Source organism: Fukomys damarensis, unplaced genomic scaffold (genome assembly GCF_012274545.1).
Source record: "Fukomys damarensis isolate Sample0158 unplaced genomic scaffold, DMR_v1.0_HiC HiC_scaffold_36, whole genome shotgun sequence".
Taxonomy (NCBI): domain Eukaryota; kingdom Metazoa; phylum Chordata; class Mammalia; order Rodentia; family Bathyergidae; genus Fukomys; species Fukomys damarensis.
In genome coordinates this window covers 4,145,710-4,159,407 of record NW_022900948.1, presented here as the reverse complement: position 1 = coordinate 4,159,407, position 13,698 = coordinate 4,145,710, and positions in this window count along the sequence as shown.

The window sequence follows — 13,698 nt, the reverse complement described above, 5'->3', positions numbered from 1 at the left end:
AGGGTGTGTGTGAAAAATATATTGTTTAATTTAGGACCAAAAGATTAGTATTGTTAAAGAGAAAAAAATAAACCTGAATGAAATACTAGATGATAAGTGTTCTTATGTAACATTTCATAGGTTACTATAGTTTATCTGTAACATCCTACTAAGGTACTACTAAGGATGTGTGACTGCTTAATCCATAAGAGCTGAAGAGAATGGATCGATTAAGTAGAGGGGATTTAGTTTAACTATATTGATCTAAGTTTACAGCAGAACCTTTCTAAATTATTCAATGGACCAGGCAGGAAGTTTTTCACTGACAATGAATTAAATTAAACTCAGAGTTGTCTATAAAACAAGGATAAAAATGAATTTAATTGCTATCCAACTACAATGCTTAGGAATCAAGTTTAGTTTCATAGGAATGAGCTAAGATCTTATGAAACTTGTTGAGAAGTTTACTTATCTCTCAGTTCTTGCTGCATTTTACCTTAAAGCATGGTCTCTTCAACAGTTGTAGTCTTACATTCCTCAGTGTTAAAAAGTGCCTGAGTTATTTTCCAACATTTCCAGGGAAAAGCTCTTTATCTTTTAGTGATTCTGAATGTGTGTTGTAAGTGTGTGTGCAAACTTTTTCTGATATGTGTATGTCCTGGAATTAATCTTAGAAAAGCATTTATTTGGAGTTAGTCCAAATAAATACTCTGAGTCACATGTTTACTCCTTAATTCGGAGTTCAAATCAACTTTGGTAATACATGAAGGAGGAAGAATAAAGAGGGTGATGGCACAAAGGAAAATAATAATAATAGTAAATTAATAGCATATGTTTTTTTAAAGGCCATGTAAAATAGGAAGAAAAGGGCTAAAGGTGTAGGGAAAGTGGGAAGGGTAGGGGAAGTGTAATAAGGGAAGAATATATGAGAAAATGAAAAACTGAAATAAAGTGTTTGTAAATGGGGAGGGGAGGAGGGGGGTAAAGGGAGGGCAGGGACAAGGGGAAAAAATGAGAACGAAGACCTGTCATGTAAAGGTACAAGATCCCAAGGATGTATGTAATTGTATTGTATACCTAAAATATACCAATAAACTCAATGAAAGAGAGATAAAAAAGGCCATTGTATTCATCCTGATGGGTCCCCATGGTCTCATGCAACCTTTAGAAAATACACTAACACTTTTAAAAGCCCCCATTCACATGAGACAATCAACATGCCAATAAACATTTCTTTTCCAAATAAAGAAAAATAGCAGATAAAAAAAACTTTACTAGATACAGTTCAAAAATGCCCTTTAAAGATTTGGATGGAGTGACTCATTGTTTATTTGTTTGTTTGTTTTTGGATTTCAGGGATCAAACTCAGGACCTTGTGTTTGTGAGACAGGTGGTGGAGCCACTGCTCTAAATCCCTGGCCCAATGCCTCATTGTTTAAATAAAACAATTATAAATCCTATTACACCCAGTAGATACTAGCAGAAAAAGAAAAAATGAAATAAATGCTGAAAAAATAAATAAAAACAGACTTTAAGATGATCAACAATCCTGGGATATCCTGGGATATGTGATAAGATTTTAGTTATTTTGAATTAAAAGTTTACTTGATAAGAGAAAATATGTATGCTTGTTGTTATCTACCTGTAAACCCATGTATTCCCTTGTGAATGCAGATATAAATTCACTGAAGGTTTACTTTCAATTTTTCCCTTCCTTTCTCAAATCAATAGCTGCACATCACCTGAAATTAAGTGAGGAACTCTTCTTTAAAACTCCTGATGAAGACTTATAAGGTTCTAGTTTTAATTTATGAGATGAAGAGCGATATGCTTTATTGAACATATAAACTTTTGTGTCACTAAAAACTTTTGTATAACTAAATGAATTATATAATGCTTCCTTTCTGCTTAAAATTCTTTAACTGCATTTAATCTGTGCTTAGAAAACACAATTTCTGCATAATTACCAAAAGCCGTACCAAAACTAGCTCCTTTTATTTTTTCTAACCTTCTTTCTCATTTTTCTCCTGTTGTAGTGGTGCCCAGGCCAGTCTTCACTTTGCCTCTCACTCCGACATTCACTTGAAATGCTTTCCTCTAGTGTTCTACAAGGGTCCTTGCTCCTCTTGTCTATTCAGATGACACCTACTCAATAAAGCTTTTCTTGAAAATAATTGCACTTCTGGAAAATCTTTGGCCCTCATTAGTTTCTTCATCACTTATCATTGTGATTGTACTCTGTGGTTTGCTGAACTTATTTTTTTCAGCTTTAATTGAGTTTATTGGTACATTTTAGGGATACAGTACAGTTACATTCATTGTTGGGATCTTGTACCTCTACATGACAAGTCTTTGGTACTCATTTTTTCCCCTTGTCCCTGCCCTCCTTTCAACCCCTCCTCCCCTCCCCATCTACAAACACTTTATTTCCATCTTTTCATTATCTCACATTTTTTTCTTTTCCCTTATCCCACCTTCCCTACACCTTTAGCTCCTTTCTTCCCATTTCTAAATGTCAGTAATCTTATTAGGATCTTCTGTATTATTGCAGATTATTCACACCAGAGAAACTATTCTGTATTTACACATGTGTGCCTTATTTATTTCACTTAGGAGTATGTCTTCAATATGTATCCATTTTCCTATGAGTGAATCTATTTTTATCATTCTTTATGGCTGAGTAATATTCCATTTTATAGAAAAACTACATCTTCTTTATCCAGTTTCCAATGGATGGGCAAATGGGCTGCTTCCAAGTTTTAGCTATTACATACTAAACCACTATAAACATGGGTGAGCATACTTCTCTGTGATATAATTCTTTTAGTTCTCTTGGAAAGATACCCAGCAGAGGGATGGCTGAGTCAAATGGAACCTCCAGTCCAAGCTCTTTGAGGTATCTCCATATTGATTTCCATAGTGGTTGCACCAGTCTGCACTCCCACCAACAATGGAGAAGGGTTGCTTTCTTCCCACGACTCTGCTAACATTTGTTATTGGTTGATTTCTTGATAGAAGCCATTCTTTGTGGCGTGAGGTGGAATCTCAGTGCTGTTTTCATCTGCATCTCTCGAATGATCAGTGATTACTGAACTTATTAACTTCCTACTTCTTAAAGACCTTCTAGGGCAGACAATTTTGTATTTTTGAAAATGTCTATTTTTACGGTATTTAGAATAGTCCTTAAAAAGTATTGAGCATTATAAATATTTATCCAACAAATTATATTAACACTGTTTTATTGCTGTCTCTGGAATAATTTAAGAAATTTTCCAAGGGCCAGGGATTTAGCTTAGCAGTTCAGTGGCCTGCCTTGCCACCTGAGTTCAATCCCAGGTACCCCTCCCCCCCAAAAGAAAATAAATTTTCCTCAAGCTCTCAAAAGAGAGAAAATTATTCAATTTTTATAATCCTTGATTTTAATATTTAACAATTGGAATTATGTCTATTCATTAAATTTGTGCACATCCTAATTCAATTAAATTGAAACTTGTTAGAGGAAAGGATATAACCATTATTTTGCTTTCTTCCTTTCTCTTGATCTGTATTTATTCATACACCATTATTAGCTACATGACTGATTTAGTATTGTAGGATTTCCATAGCATAGTACCACAAAGTGGATGCCTTAAAACAACAACAAAATGTATTTGGTCATAGTTCTGACGTTGGAAGTTCTAAATTAAGTTGTCTGTGGGTTAGTATCTCCGGACATTCAGACAAAGAATACATTCTGTGCCTTTCTCTTTCCTGTGAGTAGTTACCAGCAATCGTGCTGTTCCTTGGCTGTTGGCTACCACCACTCTCTGACCCCACATCACATAGCTTTTTACCTGTGTCTCAGCACATCTGTGTCTGAATCTCGTTTTTCTTCCTCTTTTAAAGAAAGCTGTCATTGGACACAGAGTGCACAACAGTCCAATATAATATCATCTTAAATGGATTTTATCTCCAAAGACTTATTTACAAATAGGAACTGAGAGAAAGGACTCTCACATTCTTTTTTTTTGAGAAACAGATTGAGACTGCTCCACTGACATTCTCTTGCTTATCTCTACTTCTGACCTAACAAAATCACGCCCTTGGCAGTACCTCTCTGAGAAGGAATAATTATACACACAACAAAGATGGTGAAACTACAAAGTTAAAGTAGTCCAGGAATACAAATTCTATCAGATGACATCAGCAATATTTTATATTCAAGAAAGTTTCTACTTGCTTTTGGCTACTTTTTAGAATTTCTCTGACACTGATATGATAAATATCATATCATAGATAATCATAGTATAGATTATAAATTTTCTTGTAAATTGGAATTTCCAATTCAATTACATAAAATATAGGTAACTATTCAGCTTTCTCAGTGTTGAAAAGATATACAAATTAAAAATACTCTGGTACATCTTTTGTTTTCACCTATAAACTGATCAAAACCCCCAAAATACTTTATATTGTTTTATTTTCTTTCTCTCTTATACGGAAGAGTTGGTTTAAATTGGAATAAACTTTCTGAAAAGAAATTTGACAACATAACCTGAGAGTTTTAAAAATATGATTCTATACTAACAGTGAGATCCAAAATATACCCAAAAGCATAGAATATTGCAGTTTGATTATAGATGTGAAAATGTAGAAACAAATTAAATGCTATAAATAAGAGATTGGTTATATAACTTAACTTAGGAACTATGATAGGCTATTAGGCAGGCAGGTATTTTGTTTCTGAATGCTTTCCATCAAAGTGGAAGCAGTTCTTTTATATTTTGATAATAAATATATCATTTTAATTAAAAATACAGATACAGTGGCTGTGTCTAATACAGAGGAATAGAAATATTCATAGTCCCATGTTAAGAGATTAATTCACAATTAGCAAAGGAGATAATTGAGATGTTAATTATAAAAAAAGTCCCTTGTTTTGGTATACAGGTGGATCACTTTGATCTATAAGCATGCAGCAGAGTGGACATGAACTCTCATTATCTATGTGTTTTCTTTTTACCTTCTAAAATACTATCATTTAAAATGAATTTTCAGGGTTATGGGGAAAAATAAGAACCAAGATGCATCTTGTAAAGGTACAAGATCACAATCATAAATGTAACTGTGTTGTTTGCTTTGAATGTACCAATAAACGTAATGGGAAAAAAATAAAATGAATCTTGAATATTTTAGCTTCACAACTGTTTCTTTTAGAAGCCAACAATCTGAGCTCCGTCAATCTGAGCATGGCCATCAAGGTAGGTTTAATTTTGTTTACATGCTTGTCTCCTCTGTTTTGAATATGAGTGTTGAACAAACTCCTGTTAGAAAATTTGGGAAGTGCATAAGTTTATAAGAAAATAGGAAAAAAGATTTAATCCTAAGAATGCAGAGGCTGGCATTGTTATAATTTTGCATGTATCTTTTTTGTTGTTCTTTTTCCATTGTTTATTGGTACATTTTTTCCATTAAGTTTATTGGTACAATACAGTTACATTTATCATTGGGATCTTGTGTATTTACATGATATATCATAGTTCTTGTTTTTCTTCCATACCCCTGTCCTCCCTTCACCCCCTTCACCCTGTCCTATTTACAGAGGCTTTGTTTCAGTTTTTTCAAATTTTTTCTTTTCCCTTATTTACTTTTCCCTTCCCTTCCCACTTCCCTTTTAGCCATTTTCTTCCTATTTCATACTCTCAATTATACCATTTGAACCTTATTTACACTTCTTATGTTAGCATAATTGTCTGCTTAAACTGTTAGTTAATGTGCTTTTGTTTACATTTAATACCATGGACTAGGAGTTTTGGTGACTTTCAAAATTTTTCATGTGCATGGCCTAAAATAATTTGCAAGTTGATTAAAATTTTAAATTAATAAGTCATGGTCATATGCATTTTGGCACACACATTTATTAAATATTCTGAAATAGATTGAACTACCTCAATTGCAATTTGGTAATGGTGTATTTCAGGTGTAAATGAGGCCTACATTCTCTCTCTCTCTCTCTCTCTCTCTCTCTGTTTTCTCTTTTTCTCATTCTGATGGTTTTCTTCCTATACAAAAGTGTTTGTATGCAAAATCATCAATAGCTACTAAAACCACTATTGACTGGTTGAATGAGAATTATAATGAATTGATCAGACTGAGAATATATAAATTACTGATCAGTCTTAGCTTCAGTATACATTCAGAAAAACCAACATTTATATGCCTCTTGATATGCCAATAGAAAGTAAACAGTATTATGTACTTTTCTTGAAAAGATTGGATTTGAATTTAATCCATTTATCTTTATTCATTTTTTTCCAAGAAGAATATTTATAATCATTAAATTCACCATTCTGGTACACATTCTATTCATTACTTGGGAAATTATTAGATTCTTTTATGCTAAATCTTGTCTTAGAATAAAAATTATGATTCAGTATGTCATGTGTTTAACCTGAGAATCTACGTTTGAAGAGATCCCAAGGCACTTCTGCTGCATTTGTGTAATGGACTTTATTTTGAAAATGTACCTTTAAGCTTTCTTTATAATATTAATTGTACTTGGCTAAATTGCTTTTCATTTTCGTTATTACATTTCCCCCCCTCTTGAATTTGCCCATCTTGCTTTATACTCATCTCATCATGCTCTCATATTTCTGGTGCCCATGTACTAGAAACCCAGTACTTACTTTGGCTGGTCTCGCTGTAGTAATTTAGAGTTTAACCATCATTAATCTCATCTTAATGCTTTTTCATGCATGGTGTATGTTTGATTGTCCCCCAAATCAAATAAAACTATGGATTGAGATTGTATTTGACTTTTGCTATTACTTTTAATTTCCATCCCAAATGAGTATTCTTCATATTTCACTTTTGATAAGACAGATATGCTTTGCATTATTCCTCTCTTGGTTTAGGAGGCTGCAGTTAATCTTTTAGTTAAGCTAGTTAATCTTTTAGTTAGGACACTGAGAATCTGTTCAGAAAGAACGGATTCATGCAAATAGTGACACCAATTGCATACATGTAAGCTCCATATAAGGAGTCTTCCAATACATATAAAATGTTTTTTCCATGTGCTTTTGCTATGAATCGAAATGTCAATGTTTAGGAACTCGATTAATTAAAATGTCACAACAATAGGTGAAGCTCTTACTGATTATATCCTAAAAGTCTTTTAAACTTTTTTATCATTTAATATTTGAAGATCAATGGATGAAACAAACACAAAGTCATTTAGGAGACTTCACTTTATTTATTTATTTTTATTCTTTTCCGTTGTTTATTGGTACATTCAAAGCAAACAGTACTGTTACATTTATCATTGGGATCTTGCACCTTTACATGATATGTCTTGGTTCTTGTTTTTTCCCCATATCGATACCTTCCCTTCACCCATTTGGTATTTACACATGTGGGACTTATTTATTTCACTTAGGAGTATATCTTCAATATGTTAACCCTTCCCTTTTTACAAAGACTTTGCTTCCATTTTTTTTCATTTGAGGGCTTTATTTTAAATAACATATCTTTAAAATATTTAAACAAACTCTCTCTATATTTATTATTAACATTTATTAGACTAAGAACATAAGGTTTATTTTAAATGGTATTAAATATCTTTCAAACAATAGACCACTATAAATATTTTTACTCAACACGATGGGTTGAATTTGGACTATTCATACGCAAAGACTAGTTAGGCCACTGCCTAGTTCTGAAAAATTATTAACTTTAATCTGCACTTCATAAGGGATCATTTAGAAGTTTTTGATTTATTGAATAATGAACATTTAAACATATGAAAATGAACAGTTTTCTTATAATGGTTGATATCAATGAGACTATACTGGTTTTAGAAAGGCTACTTAACGAATCTTAACAAATCAATTTTTGGGGATCTCATTTTTCAGGCTGAAGACTTTTTTAAAATATAAAAGTAATTATTACTTGGTTTGACTAATAAGCTTGATCTACTTCCATATCATATACACATCTGCTATAAAAAATTCTTTTCTTAGTTAATTATGTTTTTGATATTTAAACATATATTTTCATTCATTTGTTTTTAAATTTCAGGTTATAATTTTGTTTTCCAAATTGTGTTTCTGGGTCAGGGGTTTAACTCAGTGTTTCCACCACCTGCCTTGCAAATGCAAGGTCCTAAGTTCAATATCTGGTACCAAAAAAATAAAAAAAAGAAAATTGTGTTTCAATGAAACTGAGAATCATCATATTAATCACATACCACAGTACTCTGTTAAAATCTTTCTTTTCTATGATCTGTCCTTACAAGTAGCAAATAAAATTTATGTACAGGGTGTGACAAACTGCCTTGGGTTGTTTCATTTATGATTATGAATTTTTCTGCATAACATTTTTATTACAAGAAATAAGTATTTGAAATTTTATTATTTAATTTTATTTTTCTCCATATGTATCCATGAAGAGATAAACAGTAGGGAATACAAATGTACCTTTATGTACATCCAACAGTGCTCAGTAAATATATGTTGAACAAATTGTCTTCAGAAACATTATCATTTAAATGTAGCTTTTGCACATTTACTTCTTGCCTATCATTCGTCCATGAATTTATTCATCCACAGTGGGCTTATTGGCACGATATGCACTACGACACTATGCAGAGTGCTCGTGAGTCAAAGAGATAATGTTTCTATTCTCTAGGCATTTTAGCAGTCAGCATTGGTTAAACCACTGGATTCTATACTTGCTACCCATGTATAAACTAGGTTCTAAGCATACTTGGAAACATGTAGCAAGATTACGCTGTTAGACATATAATTCACATCTTAATAAAGTTATTTATAATAACTAGTAGACTAATTGTACGGTAGCAATTATGATGTTAATTTAACATGGGGCCCATTATACACATAATTTTGGCCTAGTAAAATATTTCGCATAAACATCAACTTGATGATAGTGAACTTGTATTTCTTATATAATTGTTGAGATAAATCATTCCGTGTTGATGAGATAATTTCAAGAGTTTCTTATTTTTAACCGGAAAAGAAATGGTGCAGTTACTTTGGCTCTCTGTGGGTTTCTTCCACGTGGCTCATGGACTAGCAGTCAACTAACACTCACCATAGAATGTAAATACCGAAGATCATTTATATACATTTTTATTCATGACAAATGAGATGTCATAAAGTCGTTTATTTGGTCAATGTGTTTTGTGTTTCTCTTAGGTGAAAACTAGATTCTACCAAATTTTAAAAAATGGCTTCTCAACAAATATGTCTATGCATACAATCAGTGTCTTGGCTCCAATTATCTCCAGTAATTTAATCTAAATGAGCACATCAGAAGGGCTTTGGTTGTGTGGAGAACTGGTTCTTCAATGTACATGTTTATGTTTCAACATTTTGTCTTTCTTTTTTTTTAATGAAGCATGGATCAAAGTATAATGGGTAAAGTGAAAATTACCTCAGTGGTTTTCTTTTTGTTTCTCTCCCTCTCACAGTCAATTCTTTTGTTAATTTGCTTATGTAGTATTTCTTTTACTTCATTCCACTTATTCTTTGAACATTTTCTTGGACTTCGGAAGTCTTTCAAGTAGCCTTTCAGCTCACTTATTCAGTCTCTGAATTCCTTGTGCTACTAACGCCTTATTCCAACTCTCACTGTATTCAATATAGTTCTACTTTTAGAAGTTCATAATTCTATTTTGTAGTATTCATTCAACCTATTTTAAACTCACTGTCTTTGTCAATAATTCTGCCATATGTGATATTCATTGTTCAGAAGTTTTTGCTTGTTTATTGAGAATCATTAAGTAGGATTTGGCCTTCTCTGCTCCACAAACTCATGTTTTCCTGGGAAGACTCAGTTTTCACTTCACAAGGGACATTAAGGAAAGGCTGAAGGTAATCTCTGGTTCCCACCTTTCTAGGACAATGTAAGGAGTAGGCAGAGGAGGATCTTCAGGATGAAGTACCTTGGGCCAGGAACCATGAAGCACTTTTCTTTACCTTGCATATTGGCTATTGTCTGGGCTTCACTTCTAAAACGTTCAGCTGCCTAAATTATTTTTCAAGTATTTCTAAAGCAGTACAATTAAGCAAAGACAATCTGTGCAGGATGTAAACAACAAGCCATGGAGATTGAAGAGCAAGGAGGTTGAGTAGTAAACTCTCAGGGAGGTTGGAAAGACTTCAGCAACATTAATCAGTTTATTTCATGAGAAAGACTACTATACTTATGGTTATCTATTGTACTATTTTACTAGGACAAGATTTTTTTGTGTGAGTGCTGCAAAGATACAAGCTTCATTCATTCCCGAGTAATGAAGCAGAAAGATAAAGACAGAAATTAAAGGCTTTTCCTTGCTATGGAGTGAATGTTCGAATCTTACCAAAATTCTTACAGCAAAGCCCAAAACACCAACGTAATTCTCTTTGGATATAAGTTTTTTATACAGGTAATAAAGATTAAATGAAGTCATAAAGATTAGAGTTGTGAGCATCTAAGATTTCAGGTACGATTTACATCCTAATAACACCAGAGAGCTAATGGATAGTTTAATGCGTAGTCACCTCTTTCGTGCTCTCTCTCTCTCTCTTTCTTTCTCTCTCTCTCTCTCTCTCCCCGACCCCATGCGTACAAAATGAAAGATCATGGGAGCGCATAGCAGAAGAGGGCCATGTATCAGTCAGGAACAAAGTTTATGCTGGAAAATGAATCAGCTGATATACTAATATTGGACTTTCTAGTCTCCAGAACTGTGTTTTTCAAACCATCCAATTTGTGGTATTTTGTTATGGCAGCGTGAGCTGACTAATATATTTCCCCTTCTGTTTGCTGACCAGACTATCTCTAATAGCAGCTCCCAATAGTCTTTCACCTTCCTGGTGGCTTCTTATTTTCTACATTCCTTCTTTAAACTCATTCTTTATCATTGCATTTACAGCTTCTTTAGGTACTGTTTGCAGGAAGGGAGCCAGATGCCAGTGCTGGTTCTCCATCTTGTCAATGCCCTTTGCCTTTTTACATGCATAATGTGCAGATCATGTGGCCCTAATACATTATTGAGTGTAGTGATTAAATATGCTTCTGTTCCTATCAGAAGTAAACATTTCAGCAACCCACAGACTTCAGGGTGCTCTTAAAAGCCCTGGCCAGCATGAAATGTGTACTTGTTATTATGCTGATTAGGAGGCTAGTTGGTTTTTATCTTTTCCAGAAAAACCATCCTATTGAATAAACTTCTATAAAAAATACTCTGAAAAATATTAGCTGTTCCTGAAGTGGGGTATATACAAATAGCTATGACTTTCATAACATAATACCCACATATAAAATTGTGAATTGAAAAGCTGTGATTTTAAAAATAAATTTCATTTGTCTCATTTGGGAGTAGATGTCACCACAATACTTTTTCATTTATGCAGGGCAAAACATTATTCCCCTTGAGTTCTCATTCAAAATGCATTTTATTGTGGTCACTTGGTGAAAAGCATTCTTTTTTATGTTTCAGGCCACATTCCCATATCTAAATATCTTAATCATGCATCAGTGTAATCTTTGCTTTCCTTGGATTTTAAATATGAGTCCCTCTGTGGAGTTAGGTAATGTGAATGCTTAGAAAGATTTTGCAAGTGGAAGTATTATGTGTACATTTGACTAAGCTCTGACATTTGAGAACACAAAATATAACAAATATTTTAAAATAATTTTAGACAATCAAGGAAAAATTGTTATGTCAGACAGATGTGCTTGCATAAGATATGTTGAATGCACACAATTAAAACTAATTTTCAATTTAAAGCTTTAATATCAATCTTTTCTTCTTCATCTTGTTTTTCATTGTTTAGTGAGACCCTGCACTTAAAACTTTGTTTCTGCATCTGAATATACACAAATCATTTCACTTCATCGTCTTCAGTGTCATACTTTATAAAATGTGGTACTATGCACATTTGTAGTGCTCACAAGGGTTATATGCATTTATATATGTGAGGCAATTCAAATATTTCTCGAACTCCTCTATTTCACATTTAAAAATTTAAAAGCTGAAATTATTCATCTCTCTTTGCTAAACATTTTCTTGGCAACACATTTTTACTCTCCTAGAGCAGTGAAACTTGTACATGATTCTGAAACTGATTCCTCTACTTGATGTCTCAGTATCCTTCACTTGCCCTCATATAAACTGAAGAGTTCACAATCCAACTGGATATAGGCATTATTTTCAGATCTGAAAGATATTTTCTCCTTAGATATGATCGCCATTTTTTTTTCTAACAAGACACATTTTCATCTTTAAGCCAATCACTAGATGTATCTGAAAGTCCCTTCTGTTCCTTAAACAAGAAATTTGCATCTCAATGTTTAAAATTACAGAACTGACATTTATCTTCCATTCCAGGTGGCAGAGAGATTCAATTTTCCACACACCTGTGCTGTGTGTTGTAGATAGCATGCTATCAAATGTTGTGCATTTCTTCCTGCTGGTGGAATGATCAGGCACAGGCTCAGACTCCTTGTCCTGTGTTTGTAAAGACTCTAGCACTTGATTTCTAGGCACATATGAATTACCAAAGTTGAACAAAAAAGATAAAAAATTCTAAACACCCCAGTTACTATCAGTGAAATTGAAAACATTATTAAAAACTTATCAACAGAGAAAAGCCCAGGTCCTGATGACCTCACTGCTGAATTATACAAGACATGTAGAGTACTATTGTCACTACTCTTGAAACTTTTCAATGAAACTGAAGGGAAGCAATACTTCCAAATTCATTTCTGGAAGCAAGTGTTACTTGGATTTCCAAACCAGGGAAAGACCCAACTAAAAAAAGAGAACTATAGGCCAATCTCCCTAATGGACAGAGATGCAAAAATCCTCAATAAGATACTGCCAAACAGAATATAGAGGGTCATCAAGATCATACACCCTGACCAAGTAGGATTTATTCCAGGGATGCAAGGATAGTTCAGCATATGTAAATCAATAAATGTAATACACTATATTAACAGTCAAGGAGAAAAAATCAATAGATGTGAAAAAAAAGCATTTGACAAAATTCAACATCCATCATGATAAAAAAGACTGCAGAAAATTGGAGTAGATGGTATTTGTCTCAACTTGATAAAGGCTGTCTATGAAAAATCAACAGCCAACATAACAGTTAATGGTAAAAAACTGAAAACCTTCATGATAAAATCAGGAACAAGACAAGGATATCCACTATCATCACTCCTGTTCAATACAGTTCTGGAAACATTAGCCATTTTAGACAAGAGAAAGAAAAGCAATAAAGATAGGAAAGGAAGAAGTTAAACTATCATTATTTGCTGATGATATGATACTCTACAAAGCAAACCAAAAAAAAAAAAAAAAAAAACTGTGCCAAAAGATTTATAGACTTAACAGATTCAGTAGAGTTGCTGGATATAAAGTCAACACTCAAAAATCAAAAGCCTTCTTGTACAAAAGTAACAGACACTGAGAGAGAATTAGGGAAACAATTTCTTTCCCAATGGCATCCAAGAAGTGAAATATCTAGGAATCAATCTAATGAAAGAAGCAAAAGACCTCTACACTGAAAAATACAGAAATCTAAAAAAAAAAAAAAAAACCGATCAAAGACGATATAAGAAAATGGAAAGACAAACCTTGTTCTTGGGTTGGAAGAGCCAATATAGTGAAAATGGCCAATGACCATACTTCCAAAATCTCTATACAGATTCAATGCAATCCTGATTGTAATCCCA